Source organism: Carcharodon carcharias, chromosome 12 (assembly GCF_017639515.1).
Source record: "Carcharodon carcharias isolate sCarCar2 chromosome 12, sCarCar2.pri, whole genome shotgun sequence".
NCBI lineage: Eukaryota > Metazoa > Chordata > Chondrichthyes > Lamniformes > Lamnidae > Carcharodon > Carcharodon carcharias.
In genome coordinates, this window is record NC_054478.1 from 132759562 (window position 1) to 132770969 (window position 11408).

The following is an 11408-nucleotide window of genomic DNA, read 5'->3' on the forward strand; positions in this document are numbered from 1 at the left end:
TGGTGTATAAGGCAGAAGATTTTCAATAGTTCTTAGAGACCTGGTAAAATACAGAAACTAAAAAACTGCTCGCTCTGTGTAGTTATGTCAGTGATCACATTGTACATCAATAAAGTCTGTTTTCTTTAATTCACTGCAAAGTGTTTCACGCTTATTCAAAATGTTGTGAACCATAGAAGAAAGGAGATTGACTGCCAACAAAGCCCTCCTTCTCTAAGCCTTAGAGCTAAATCACACTGCCCCAACTATGAACTTATTTTTTTCATTACAAAAACAGAATTACCTGGAAAAACTCAGCAGGTCTGGCAGCATCGGCGGAGAAGAAAAGAGTTGACGTTTCGAGTCCTCATGACCCTTCGACAGAACTTGAGTTCGAGTCCAGGAAAGAGCTGAAATATAAGCTGGTTTAAGGTGTGTGTGTGGGGGGCGGAGAGATAGAGAGACAGAGAGGTGGAGGGGGTTGGTGTGGTTGTAGCGACAAACAAGCAGTGATAGAAGCAGATCATCAAAAGATGTCAACAACAATAGTACAATAGAACACATAGGTGTTAAAGTTAAAGTTGGTGATATTATCTAAACGAATGTGCTAATTAAGAATGGATGGTAGGGCACTCAAGGTATAGCTCTAGTGGGTTTTTTTTTATTTTATATAATGGAAATAGGTGGGAAAAGGAAAATCTTTATAATTTATTGGGAAAAAAAAGAAGGGGGAAACAGAAAGGGGGTGGGGATGGGGGAGGGGACTCACGACCTAAAGTTGTTGAATTCAATATTTTCTTTTCTTCTCCGCCGATGCTGCCAGACCTGCTGAGTTTTTCCAGGTAATTCTGTTTTTGTTTTGGATTTCCAGCATCCGCAGTTTTTTTGTTTTTATCTCTGTGTTTAATTGACTGCCACTGCTCTTCAAGAAATGCCTACCTCCTTGAAGAAGTTCTGTTCCTCTCTGCGACAAGATTTCCGGATTTCTCTGTTGCCTTGTTCACCTTCATTGCTTTCCATTTCTCTCCTAGTGTTTGACAAGGTGTTTACTAAAACCCGCTTTCACAGCCATATCTCCTTTCTCAGTGACTGTCTCCGTCTCCGACTTACCCCACATGGATTTCAACTGAAATTCCACCCCTCATGTTTCGAACCCACCCAGGATTACAGGTATCTCCGGGACATAAAACGTTTCTCGGACTGCTGTTCCCGTCACATTCTGAAATCCACTCTCAGTGCCATGCACCGCCATATGAACACACTCGACCTCTCCCTCCAGCAGCACCGCCGTACCCTTTTTCAAAGCTGCGCGTGCCCCCAGTTTCATTTTATTCTTCGGCTCATCCGACGCCTCAACAAGAAACTTTTTCTGTTTCTCTCAAGTGCTAAGGAACGCAAGCTCCAACAACTCATCGACACCAACACCCATCTAGGACCCTCCACCCCTGCCTGTCCCTCAGGCCCCACCCCATCTTCCAATCCCAGCCCCAGCCGTGTATTCACTATACCCCCTGACCTTCCCCTCTCCGATGCTGAACGTTCAGTGCTCAGCAAAGGACTTAGTTTCATACCCTTACGCCCTCACCTCAATGAATTTCGGGCTCGGCATGATACTGAACTCTTCTTCCGCCGTCTTCGTCTCCGGGCTCACTTCTTTGGGCAGGAGTCCTCTCCCAGTTCAACGGATCCTTTTACCCATCTTCAATATTCTCCCTCCACCTGGACCCCTCCCTCTGGATTCGTACCTTCTCTCGATCTTTTCATTGAGAACTGTCGGCGCGACATTAGTCGTCTCAATTTCTCTGCTCCTCTCACCCATTCTAACCTGTCTCTCTCTGAACTTACTGCACTCCATTCTCTCAGGTCCAACCCTGACATTGTCATCAAACCTGCTGACAAGGGTGGTGCTGTTGTTGTCTGGCGCACTGACCTCTACCACGCGGAGGCTGAGCGTCAACTCGCAGACACTTCCTCCTACCTCTCCCTGGACCATGACCCCACCACTGAACATCAAGCCACTGTTTCCAGGACTGTCACTGACCTCATCTCCTCTGGGGATCTCCCTCCCACAGCTTCCAACCTGATAGTTGCCCAACCTCGGACGGCCCGCTTCTATCTCCTACCCAAAATCCACAAACAGAACTGCCCCGGTAGACCGATCGTCTCAGCTTGCTCCTGCCCCACAGAACTCATTTCTCGTTAGCTTGACTCCCTTCTCTCTCCCCTTGTCCAGTCCCTTCCCACCTACATCCGTGATTCCTCTGACACCTTACGTCACATCAACAATTTCCAGTTCCCTGGCCCCTACCGCTTCCTCTTCACCATGGACGTCCAATCCCTCTACACCTCCATCCCCCACCAGGATGGTCTGAGGGCCCTCAGCTTCTTCCTCGAACAGAGGCCCGAACAATCCCCATCCACCACTACTCTCCTCCGTCTGGCTGAACTTGTTCTCACGCTGAACAATTTCTCCTTCAACTCCTCTCACTTCCTCCAAATAAAAGGTGTGGCTATGGGTACCCGCATGGGCCCCAGCTATGCCTGTCTCTTTATGGGGTATGTGGAACATTCCTTGTTGCAGTCCTACTCCGGCCCCCTTCCACAACTCTTTCTCCGGTACATCGATGATTACTTTGGTGCTGCTTCATGCTCTCGTCAGGACTTGGAAAAATTTATTAATTTTGCTTCCAATCTCCACCCCTCCATCATTTTCACGTGGTCCATCTCTGACACTTCCCTTCCCTTCCTTGACCTCTCTGTCTCAATCTCTGGTGATAGACTGTCCACCAATATCCATTACAAACCCACCGACACCCACAGCTATCTCGACTACAGCTCCTCACACCCCACTTCCTGTAAGGACTCCATCCCATTCTCTCAGTTCCTTCGCCTCCGTCGCATCTGTTCCGATGATGCTACATTCAAAAACAGTTCCTCTGACATGTCTTCCTTCCTCCTTAACCGAGGTTTTCCACCCACGGTCGTTGACAGGGCCCTCAACCGTGTCCGGCCCATCTCCCGCGCATCCGCCCTCACTCCTTCTCCTCCCTCCCAGAAACATGATAGGGTCCCCCTTGTCCTCACTTATCACCCCACCAGCCTCCGCATTCAAAGGATCATCCTCCGCCATTTCCGCCAACTCCAGCATGATGCCACTACCAAACACATCTTCCCTTCACCCCCCTTATCGGCATTCCGTAGGGATCACTCCCTCCGGGACACCCTGGTCCACTCCTCCATCACCCCCTACTCCTCAACCCCCTCCTATGGCACAACCCCTTGCCCACGCAAAAGATGCAACACCTGCCCCTTCACTTCCTCTCTCCTCACCGTCCAAGGACCCAAACACTCCTTTCAAGTGAAGCAGCATTTCACTTGCATTTCCCCCAACTTAGTCTACTGCATTCGTTGCTCCCAATGTGGTCTCCTCTACATTGGAGAGACCAAATGTAAACTGGGCGACCGCTTTGCAGAACACCTGCGGTCTGTCCGCAAGAATGACCCAAACCTCCCTGTCGCTTGCCATTTTAACACTCCACCCTGCTCTCTTGCCCACATGTCTGTCCTTGGCTTGCTGCATTGTTCCAGTGAAGCCCAACGCAAACTGGAGGAACAACACCTCATCTTCCGACTAGGGACTTTACAGCCTTCCGGACTGAATATTGAATTCAACAACTTTAGGTCGTGAGTCCCCTCCCCCATCCCCACCCCCTTTCTGTTTCCCCCTTCTTTTTTTTCCCAATAAATTATAAAGATTTTCCTTTTCCCACCTATTTCCATTATATAAAATAAAAAAAAACCCACTAGAGCTATACCTTGAGTGCCCTACCAACCATTCTTAATTAGCACATTCGTTTAGATAATATCACCAACTTTAACTTTAACACCTATGTGTTCTATTGTTGTTGACATCTTTTGATGATCTGCTTCTATCACTGCTTGTTTGTCGCTACAACCACACCAATCCCCCCCACCTCTCTGTCTCTCTATCTCTCCGCCCCCCACACACACACCTTAAACCAGCTTATATTTCAGCTCTTTCCTGGACTCGAACTCAAGTTCTGTCGAAGGGTCATGAGGACTCGAAACGTCAACTCTTTTCTTCTCCGCCGATGCTGCCAGACCTGCTGAGTTTTTCCAGGTAATTCTGTTTTTGTTTTGGATTTCCAGCATCCGCAGTTTTTTTGTTTTTATTTTTTTCATTATTCATTGGATGTGGGTTAATGCCATTGCTCAGCTGGAGGTTCCAAACCCACTAATGGCCCTGCCATTTTGACAAGGACTAAGTGGCCAGCATTTATTATGCATCCCTAGTTCAGAGGGCATTTAAGAGTCAACCACATTGCTGTGGGTCTGGAGTCACATGTAGGCTAGACCAGGTAAGGATATTAGTGAACCAGATGGGTTTTACAACAACATGGTCATCATTAAACTTTAAATCCCAAATTTGTTATTGAATTCAGATTCTGCCATCTGCTATGGTAGGATTTGAACCTGGGTTCCCAGAGAATTACCCTGGGTCTTGGGATTATTAATCCAGTGACAATACCACTACGCCATCACCTCCCCCTTATTGCAGACTGGGAGATGAATCTATGATTGTCTGGATGATAGCTCAGTACAAAACTGGGCTGATACCTTCACCCACCAACAGAACCTCCAGGAGAGCTATAAATGACTGCACTTGGAAAAGTTACATAACATATTAGTGACTTAATTACTACGGTCACATGAGCTTTATTGACATTTGGCTCAATCTTATACTCTACTTGTTTTCTCTGAATATCCAGTTTAAGTCCCAAGTGAGGAGCAAATTATCCACTTTTTTCTTAATATCCAGGATGCTTTTTAAAACCTCTCCATGCTTGGAACACGTCAAAGACATAAAAACTATATCAATGAAATCAAGGCAAATAAGAAAAAAAGAGCCAAATTTGAAGCAAAATTCAGTTTTTTTAAAATTGTACTTCAATCTGCTATATGTTACTTGGCCCAATATTTAAACAACTTAGTTGCTACCCTCAGAGTCAGACATTTATATTAGCAATGTATAAACCCCAGCTTAAGAGGGTTCACAAAAGCAGGTCAGCTGCCACCAACAGTGGCCACAAGAGTCCTCCTCAACCGCTAACTCTCTGAGCAAGAATTCCTCACTGCCAAAGACCCACAGAGTCACCATCAAACAAATGGAACTTTTGTTCCTACCACCTTCTGAAATTCAATGGAGCTGAGTTCAGAGAGGCATTTTAAAACTCAAAATTTAATTGGAGATCTCCCTGCTAATGAGTTACCCCCGCTGAGTGCTTAAAGTTCAGCTGTAGAATCAGGGACAATTAAGCAGCAAGATAAATATAAAACAGAAAATAGAGAGTAAAGTAGTTACTCAGACTAGGAAATAGTAGGAAATGGTTTTCCACATGGGGCAATGCTGAGAGCACTGTTGTTCACTACTTACATAAATGATTTGGACTTGGGAATCAGAAGTGCAATATCAAAGTTTGCAGACTGCAAATCTGGGGTATAAATTAATACAGAGGAGGACTGCAACAAAATCGAAGGAAGACATAAATAAACTAGCAGAATGGGTGTGTAATTGGCAAAAGAATAACAACGTGCACTTATATAGTGCTTTTAGAGCAACAAAACATCTCAGATTCTTCATGCAGACATTGTGAAACAAACCATGACACCATACCACATAAGGAGATATTAGAGTAGATGGCCTAAAGCTGGGTCAAACAGGCAGTTTTCAAGGGCTGCCTTAAAAGGAAAAATGTGAGGTGGAGAGGTTTAGGGAGGGAATTCCAGAACTTAGGGCCGAGACAGCTGAAAGCACAGCCACCAGTGGTGGAGCGATTAAAGTCAGGGATGCTTGAGAAGCCAGGGTTAGAGATGGATATTTCAGAGGGTTGCAGACCTGGGTGAGATTACAGAGATAGGGAAGGGCCAGGCCATGGAAGGATCTGAAAGCAAATTTTAAAATTGCATCATTACTTATCCGGGAGCCAGTGTAGGTCAGAGTGCACAGGGGCACAGGGGTGAAGGGTGAATAGAATTTGGTGCAAGTTAGGACACAGGTAGCAAAGCTTACGGAGGGTGGAATGTTGGTGTCTCCACTATCTGCACAGTATCAATCACAGATAAGGCCATCACAAGTTACTTCCTTGTAACACTCTCCACCACATCCTGCTTCCCCCTCCAAATCCTATTTCTTTTTGTACCTATCCCTGGAAAAAAAACTTCCCACCCCCCAGCCAACCAACCCCTCTCAAGTCATTTACAACTGCATTCACAAAATCCCTACTATCTAACCTTTGGCCCTCTGTTCACCACAACATTTCTGCAGCTACAGATCTGCTCAACCAAATCCTCAGCCCTACCATTGATGTCCTCATCCCCATTATACTGTTTTCCTCAGATATGTCCCTCATCTCCAGTCTCTTAAACCCAAGCAACATGTACTTGAATGGATATGGTGAACAACTGGTTTAACCATTCACCACCAGATCTGGCTGGACCCCATAAAGCATTACCAGATCCTGCTCATGTCTGCAAAACCTGCTCACTATTCTAGGATCATCCTGGAATGCAACAGTAACTTTGGCTTCTTTTCTCTACTGAAACCAGTCTTCTTAAACCCCTTTCCCCTGCGTCCTCCACTCTCACCTCCAATAAATGTGAAGAGCTCATGGGTTTCTTTTCTATGAAGATTGAGACCATCCAATCAGATGCTTCTGTCTTTTCCTTCCATTCTCCTAGCCCACAGGGCAAAACTTCATCTAAGGTTGTCCCCTGGTTTAGTTGGGAATTTATATCTTTCTCTAGTTTCTCTTGTATCCCCCCTCATGACCTCTTCAAGTTCACCTTGTCCTTGAGGCACACCCCCTGCTCTCTTAAGCCTATTCCCATTGAACTGCTGATCACCTCCAACTTGCCTTCCTCTCCCCCATGTTAGCTGACATTGTTAGCCATTCTCTTTCCTTAGGTTCTGTCCCCTCCTTCCTTCAAACCTGCAGTTCCCAAAGGCTGCAGACAGGTCAAGAAGGATGAGGAGGGATAATTTACTTTTGTCAAGTCACGTAGAGTTGGAAGGTAGCAAGCATAACTTTGTTATTAAGAAAGGAAAAGAGAGAAAATGGGGAACTATAGGCCAGTTAGCCTAACATCAGTTGTAGGCAAAATTCTAGAATCTATTGTTAGAGCGCTTAGAGAATCACAATATGATTAATCATGGATTTATGAAAGGGAAATCATGTTTGACAAATCTTTTCATTTTTTTTCAATCTGTCACAGGATGTAGGCATCGCTGGCAAAGCCAGCATTTGTTGTCCATCACTAGTTGCCTTTGAAATGAGTGGCTAGCTGTGCCATTTCAGAGTGCAGTTAAGAATCAGCCACATTGTTGTCGTTATGGAAACAGAGAGTAAATGGATGGATTTTGTGCTGGAGGCAGGTGTGGAGTTCTGCAGGGGTTAGTGTTGGGACCCTTGCTTTTCCTGATATATATTAATTACCTAGATCTTGGTGTACAGGGCAGAATTTCAAAGTTTGCAGATGATACAAAACTTTGGAAGTATTGTGAACTGTGAGGAGGAGAGTGTGGAACTTCAGAAGGACATGGACAAGTTAGTGGAATGGGGGACAGATGGCAGATTAAATTCAATGCAGAGAAATGTGAAGTGATTCATTTTGGTAGGAAAAACTTGGAGAGGCAATATAAGATAAAGGGTACAACTCTAAAGGGGATGCAGGAGGAGAGGACTCTGGGTGTATATGTGCAGAAAGCATTGAAGGTGGCAGGACAGGTTGAGAGAACAGTTAATAAATCATATGGTATCCTGGGCTTTATTGACAAAGGCATAGAGTACAAGAGCAAGGAAGTTATGTTGAATTTGTACAAGTCATTAGTTTGGCCTCAGCTAGAGTATTGCATCCAGTTCTGGGTTCTGAACTTTAGGAAGGATGTGAAGGCATTAGAGAGGGTGCAGAAAAACTTCATAAGAATGGTTCAAGGGATGGGGAACATCAGTTATGAAGATAGATTGGATAAATTAGGACTGTTTTCCTTAGAGAAAAGAAGGTTGAGAGGAGATTTGATAGAGGTATTCAAAATCATGAAGGTTCTGGACAGAGTACATAGGGGGAAAAACTGTTCCCATTGGTGAAATGACTGAGATTGAGATTTAAAACAGATTTAAAATAATTAGTATAAGAAGCAAAAGTGATAGGAGAAACTTTTTTATGCAGCAAGTAGTTAGAGTTTGGAATGCACTTCTTGAGAGTGCTATCTGAAAAGGAAGAATGTGCAAGGTTATGGGAAGAAGGCTGGGGAATGGTACTAGGTGAGTTACCCATTCAGATAGCTGGTGCAGATACAATAGGCCAAATAGCCTCCTTCTACACCATAACAACTCTTACTTCTGAATTGGGCAATAAGTGTGTGGTGAACAAGTCAACACTTTACTGTACTCTACTGGAGCAATTGCAAATGATGTTAAAGCAAGAGAAGGCATCAATGAAACATCAGACAAATTTGAAAAAGTCTTTAAAGCCTTTGATAGTTATTTTAATCTGTGGAGTAACAGATTTTAGAAAGGGAAAAATTGAACAAAGGGTACAGAAACCAGGTGAACCAGTTAGATGCCTTTATAAACTATCTGTATCAACTAGCTGAAGGTTGTGCATATGTTGATCTTAAAACAGAGCTAATACCAAACTGCATTGTAATCAATGTTACTGATGACACCCTATCTGACCTACTGTAATCGAAAGGAGACTTAACCTTGGAGAAGTCAATATAGGTGGTGAGACAAACTGAGGTTCATAAACAAAATAGAACCATACTCAGAGGAGAAGAAAAACCGTGGCTCAGAAAATCCCCAATAATGGTACAACTTATTAAACTAAAGAAAGTCAAAGAAACTCCAGGGAAGAAGACACTACATGGAACAAAAGTTCAAGATGCCATCAAACCATACCAGAGCTGTGACACCAAAATGTCTCATAGGTATGTACAAGGTCCTGCAAGCACTGCAGAATGCTTTCACTCCAAAAGGTTTGGACACTTTGGGACAACATGCAGAACTAAAACCTCTAGATATGCAAAGGATAATGAGTGAATCTTCACAGACAAGGCCATCACTGTCTCAGCAATCATTCCTCAGCCAGTCGCAACCAGCTGAAAAAAACTAAAAAAGCAGAATATTTTTGAATGGCGAGAGGCTGAGAAATGTGTGCATTCGAAGGGAACTGAGTGTCTTTGTACATGAATCACAGAAAATTAATATTGGTTCGGGGATAGGCAGGAATGTGGAGTTGAGGTTACAATCAGGTACATCATAATCTTATTGAGTGGCAGAGCAGGCTCAAGAGGCCGAGTGACCTACTCCTGCTCCTAATTTGTATGGTCATATGGTTCATCAAGTAATTAGGAAGGCAAATACTATGTATGCTTTTGTTATATAGGGATTAGAGAACAAGAGTAAAGGAGCCTTACCACAATTATTCAGAGGGGTGAGGCCACACCTGGAGTACTGTGTGCAGTTTTGGTCTCATTCCTGAAGGAAGGTTATACTTTCCTTAGAGGGACTGCAACAAAGCTTCACTAGACTGGTTCCTGGGGTGAGGGGCTTGTCCTATAAAGTGAGATTGAGCAGACTAGGCCTATATTCCCTGGCGTTTAAAAGAATGAGGCGATCAAATTAAAACAGATAAAATTCTTCAGGGTCTTGACAGGGTAGATGCTGAAAAAATGTTTCCCTTGGCTGGGAATTCTAGAACATGGGTCGCAGTCTCAGAATAAAGGGTTAGCCATTTAGGACTAAGATGAGGAGAAAGTTAATTACTCTAAAGTTTATGAATGTTTGGGATTCTCTATCCCAGAGAGCTGTGTTTGCTTAGTCTTTGAATATATTCAAGATAGAGATTAGAAGATTTTTGGGTAACTAAGGAAATTAAGGGATATAGGGATAGCGCAGGATGATGAGATACAAGATCAGCAATGAGCTTAGTGAATGGCTGAACAGGCTCAAAGGGCCAAATGGCCCACTCCGCCTCCTATTTCCTGTGTTCATAAGTCCTATCTCTTCTATTCAACCACAAGCAGATAAATAATTTTCATAGCTTTTTTTTCATTCCATAGTCCCATTCTTAGCCATGAGCAACTCAACCATTGCCCTGTATTACCGGTCATAAACAATGAGCATAGGTTGACATTTTGTGCCTCCCGAACAGTGGGCTGAATCTTGCGCTTGACGGGCGGGTGGGCCCGACTGACTCGGTGGCAAGCAGGCAGCCGATCACCGCCGCCGCAACAGGCCACACCGCCATTTTGCGTGGGCAGGCCAATTAAGGCCCACCCAGCAGGGTTCCGACTCCCGTGTTCATCAGGAAAATTAAATCAGCGGTGGGTGTGTTCAGACCCCTAGTTCCAATGGGGAACCAGCAGTCTGTATAAAGAGCGCCCAGGCAGCCTCCTTTAGGCTGTTCACCAAGGCCAGTCATCGGGCAGCACAAGATGTGAGGGCGGAGGAGGAGGAGGGGGGCAGGCTGCAGGATAGGCCAGCGGGGGAACCACTGTGTCCCTCGGTTCTCAGATGCCTGCCTTGTTGTCCTCCTCCAAGAGGTGTCCAACCATCGGGATGTCTTGTTTCCGGAGGATAGGAGGAGGAGGGCCCGCCACGTCACCAAGCAGGCATGGCAGGAGGTGGCGGAGGCTGTTAGCTCTCATGATGCTGTGCAGCACACCGGAACCCAGTGCCTCAAGCGCTTCAATGATTTGCTGCGCTCTGGAAGGGTGAGGACCATGTCAGCCTTGGCCATTTGACCCAGCAGGTAGCCTTAACCTTTGAGCACCACCGTCCCCCCCACCCCATATCTTAGTGTCGTTACTGCATTGGGCATTTGGCGTATGCTGGGTGGGTAAATAGTGACCATGCTTACATCAGCCTTAGCGGCTGAGGAGAAGCTGGGTTCTCCCCGCAGCATATGTTGGCGTTTGTCGCATTTGAGTAGTCTGGGGGCAACCTGCAGGGGAGGCAGCTAGACACATACTCAGAACTCCAACACATGTCTTATTGATGGTGATGAGATGGTGGAAGGAGAGCCTCAAGGTGTCATGGCCAAGAGCCATCTGCTGGCCTTGGCGGTGCAACTAGTTGCGCCTCCTTGCCATGGGTGCTAAGAGCTGTGTGTTATTGAAAATAAGACCATAAGACATAGGAGCAGAAATTAGGCCATTCGGCCCATCGAGTCTGCTCCGCCATTTAATCATGGCTGATTAGTTTCTCAACCCCATTCTTCCGCCTTCTCCCCGTAACCTTTAATCCCCTTACCAATCAAGAACCTATCTATCTCGGTCTTAAATACACTCAATGATCTGGCCTCCACAGCCTTCCGTGGCAATGAATTCCATAGATTCACCACTCTCT

General features: G+C 45.2%; 1 non-coding gene across 1 annotated transcript; it reads left to right on the plus strand.

Moving 5' to 3' along the window:
• Positions 1-4427: 4427 nt before the first annotated feature.
• On the plus strand, positions 4428-4527 carry LOC121285355. The gene has a single exon (XR_005944649.1). It is a non-coding gene; the product is annotated as a small nucleolar RNA SNORA5 (small nucleolar RNA).
• Positions 4528-11408: the final 6881 nt, after the last annotated feature.